This window comes from Mirounga leonina, unplaced genomic scaffold (genome assembly GCF_011800145.1).
Source record: "Mirounga leonina isolate KUSES-001 unplaced genomic scaffold, KU_Mleo_1.0 Mir_174, whole genome shotgun sequence".
Lineage (NCBI taxonomy): Eukaryota > Metazoa > Chordata > Mammalia > Carnivora > Phocidae > Mirounga > Mirounga leonina.
Window position 1 is genome coordinate 19,728,733 of NW_023270451.1, and position 4,564 is coordinate 19,733,296.

Genomic DNA, 4,564 nt, shown 5'->3' on the forward strand with positions numbered 1-4,564 from the left:
CATTTTATTTGAACTTCTTAAATTTTAGTTCTTTTTTTTTTTAAAGATTTTTTATTTATTTATTTGAGACAGAGAGAATGAGAGAGAGAGAGAGCACATGAGAGGGGGGAGGGTCAGAGGGAGAAGCAGGCTCCCCGCCGAGCAGGGAGCCCGATGTGGGACTCGATCCAGGGACTCCAGGATCATGACCTGAGCCAAAGGCAGTCGCTTAACCAACTGAGCCACCCAGGCGCCCAGTTCTTTTTTTTTTTTTTAATAAAAACAATCTCACAGCATTTATTATCCTCTGGTAATAACTTAGTAAAGGTAATCAAAACAATGTTTTAGAACTACACTCCCAACAAAGGACATCTAAAAAAACAAACTACCTTTTCAAGAATTTCTCACTTCCTTGATCATTTCTAGTTGGAGACACTTTGGAGCAGGGTAATATTACCTCCTTTTAGCATGATCTGACCCAGTTGTTTTCTTGACTTTGTTTTAGAATGAATCTCTTCGGCATCATCTAATACGAGGTTCATGTACTCATCAAGACCATTGATAAAGCCCTCTATTCGCATGTTCACTTGCTCCTAAAGCCACACCTGAATTCAAGATCTATTTTGGAAGTATCTGAAGATGAGGTTGATGGGCTGAACCATCACCTTCTGCACTTTTTGGCCCTGGCCATGGTACGCCATGGTGGAAGCCGACCTTAATTCTTTACTTGTATTGAAATTGCATTTATATAACCTAAAAAGTCAAATACTACTACAAGGCTTAAATGAAGACTAGTAGACTTTGAGGGTCCTGTTTTGTTCTGTCTCTCTTAAGCCAGGCTCACAGGCAACTTCTTTCAACTCTTTGATCTCTTTCTTTAATTATTTCTATTCATAATTCTAATTAATATGCTTATACTGTTTTATTCCATTTTAGGTGTTTATATATAACCTTTTTATTATGAAAAATCTGGATTCAGTTCCTGTATGTTACTTACCCACATTCCTTTTTTAAAAAAGAACAGAAACAAGATTTTATTTTTTATTTATTTATTTATTTATTTATTTATTTATTTATTTATTTAAGATTTTATTTATTTGCGAGACAGAGAATGAGAGACAGAGAGCATGAGAGGGAGGAGGGTCAGGGGGAGAAGCAGACTCCCTGCCAAGCAGGAAGCCTGATGCGGAACTCGATCCCGGGACTCCAGGATCGTGACCTGAGCCGAAGGCAGTCGCCCAACCAACTGAGCCACCCAGGCGCCCCAAGATTTTATTTTTAAGTAATTTTTCCACCCAGCATGGGGCTCGAACTCACAACCTTGAGATCAACTGATTGAGCCATTCCTTTTTATGCATCTTCAATTTTTGGTCAAATCATTTGACCATTATTTTACGTATTACTATACAAATATTGTTCATAACTAAGCCACATAGTGTTTAGTTTTATATTTCCTGTTATAATTGTTTCATGAACTCTTCAAAAGTACAGAAGTCCTTTCCTTATAAGCCAACATACCAGGTGAGCTTTATGAGCAACAAACCAGGTTCTGGTTTGATCTCCTGGAGTCAAGCTCATTCTGCCTCTGTCTGGTAGATCCCTCTCCAGACATTCTGCATGGTGAGAGCCTAGAATTTTACTAAGTATTATCCTATTTTTTTCCTTTGTCTCTCCCCTTGTGTTGAATCTATTATTTCCTGTAGCCTATGTCTTCTATTTCTTGGGGTTTTTTTTTTCTCATTTTAGTGTAGTTATCATTGATAGCACCTTTTAAAACAATTTTTTAAATTTAAATTCAATTAACATACAATGTATTATTAGTTTGAGAGGTAGAGGTCAGTGATTCATCAGTCTTATATAATACCCAGTGCTCATTACATTACATGCCCTCCTTAATCACCCAGTTACCCCATCTCCCCCACTCCCCTCCCCTCCAGAAACCCTCAGTTTGTTTCCTGTGAGTAAGAGTCTCTTCTTTTTTTTTAAAAGATTTTATTTATTTCTTTGTGAGAGAGAGAATGAGAGAGAGCACATGAGAGGGGGGAGGGTCAGAGGGAGAAGCAGACCCCCCGCCAAGCACGGAGCCCGATGCAGGACTCAATCCAGGGACTCCGGGATCATGACCTGAGCCGAAGGCAGTCGCTTAACCACCTGAGCCACCCAGGCGCCCTGAGTAAGAGTCTCTTATGATTTGTCTCCCTCTCTGATTTTGTCGTTTAATTTTTCCTCTCTTCCCTTTTAATCCTGTTTTGTTTCTTAAATTCCACATATGACTGAGATCATATAATTGTCTTTCTCTGATTGACTTATTTCGCTTAGCATAATACCCTCTAGTTCTATCCACATCGATGCAAATGGCAAGATTTCATTTTTTGATGGCTGAGTAGTATTCCATTGTGTATATATGTATATATATATATATATATGCTATGTCTTCTTTATCCATTTATCTGTCCATGGACATCTGGGCTCTTTCCATAGTTTGGGTATTGTGGACATTGCTGCTATAAACATTGGGGTGCAGGTGCCCCTTCGGATCACTACATTTGTATCTTTGGGATAGATAACTAGTAGTGCAATTACTGGGTCACTGGGGAGCTGTATTTTCAACTTTTTTGAGGAACCTCCATACTGTTTTCCAGAGTGGCTGCACCAGCTTGCATTCCCACCAGCAATGTAAGAAGGTTCCTCTTTCTTGGCATCCTCACCAACATTTGTTGTTTCCTGACTTGTTAATTTTAGCCATTCTGACCAATGTGAGGTGGTATCTCACTGTGGCTTTGATTTTTATTTCCCTGATGCCAAGTGATGTTGAACATTTTTTTTCATGTGTCTGTTGGCCATTTATATGTCTTCTTTGGAGAAATGTCTGTTCATGTCTTCTGTTCATTTCTTGATTGGATTATTTGTTCTTTGGATGTTGAGTTTGATAAGTTCTTTATAGATTTTGGATACTAGCCCTTTATCTGATAAGACATTTGCAATTATCTTCTCCCATTCTTTCGGTTGTCTTTTGGTTTTGTCGACTGTTTCCTAAGCTGTGCAAAAGCTTTTTATCTTGATGAAGTCCCAATAGTTCATTTTTGCCTTTGTTTCCCTGGCCTCCAGAGATGTGTCTAGTAAGATGTTGCTGTGGCCAAGGTCACAGAGGCTGCTGCCTGTGTTCTCCTCTAGGATTTTGATGGACTCCTATCTCACATTTAGGTCTTTCATCCTTTTTGAATTTATTTTTGTGTATGGTCTAAGAAAGTGGTCCAATTTCTTTTTTTTTTTATGTTGTTGTCCAGTTATCTTAAAACCATTTGTTGAAGAGACATTCTCTTTCCCATTGGATATTCTTCCTCCTTTGTCAAAGATTAATTGACTATATAACTGTGGGTTCATTTCTGGGTTTTCTATTCTCTTCTATTGATCTATGTGTCTATTTTTGTGCCAGAACCATACTGTTTGATTACTACAGCTTTGTAATATAACTTGAAGTCGAAATTGTGATGCCTTCAGCTTTGTTTTTCTTTTTCAAGGTTGCTTTGGCTATTCAGGGTCTTTTGTGGTTCCATACAAATTTTAGGGTTGTTTGTTCTAGCTCTGTGAAAAATGTTGTTGGTATTTTAAAAGGAATTACATTAAATGTGTAGATTGCTTAAGGTAATATAGACATTTTAACAATATTTGTTTTTCCAATCCATGAGCACAGATTGTCTTTCCATTTCTTTGTGTCATCTTCAATTTCTTTCATCAGTATTTTATAGTTTTTAGAGTACAGGTCTTTCACCCATTTGGTTAGGTTTATTCCTAGGTATCTTATTGTTTTTGGTAGAATTGTGAATGGGATTGATTCCTTAATTTCTCTTTCTGCTGCTTCATTATTGGTATATAGAAATGCAACAGATTTCTATATGTTTATTTTGTATCCTGTGACTTTACTGAATTTGTGTTTCAATTCTAGCATTTTTTCAGTGGAGTCTTTCAGGTTTTCTGTGTATAGTATCATGTCATCTGCAAATAGTGAAAGTTTTACTTCTTCCTTGCCAATTTGGATGCCTTTTATTTCTTTTGTTGTCTGATTGCTGTGGCTAGGACTTCCAGTACTATGTTGAATAAAAGTAGTGAGAGTGGACATCCTTCTCTTATTCCTAACCATAGAGAAAAAGTTCTCGGTTTTTTCCCCAGTGAGGATGGTATTAGCTGTGGGTTTCATGTATGGCTTTTATTATGTTGAGGTATGTTCCCACTAAGTCTACTTTGTTGAGGGTTTTTATCATGAATGGATGTTGAACTTCATCATTTGCTTTTTCTCTGTCTGTTGAAATGATTATATGGTTCTTATCCTTTCTTTTATTAATGTGGTGTATCACATTGATTGATTTGTGAATATTTTTTTTTAAGATTTTATTTATTTATTTGAGAGAGAGAGAACGAGAGACAGAGAGCATGAGAGGGAGGAGGGTTAGAGGGAGAAGCAGACTCCCCGCTGAGCAAGGAGCCCGATGCAGGACTCGATCCCGGGACTCCAGGATCATGACCTGAGCCAAAGACAGTCGCTTAACCAACTGAGCCACCCAGGCGCCCTGATTTGTGAATATTA

The 4,564-nt window shown here is 37.8% G+C and overlaps 1 pseudogene; it reads right to left on the reverse strand.

Annotated features, from left to right (window-relative positions):
- Positions 1-401: 401 nt before the first annotated feature.
- On the reverse strand, positions 402-680 carry LOC118020748 (annotated as a pseudogene).
- Between the last annotated feature and the right edge of the window lie 3,884 nt (positions 681-4,564).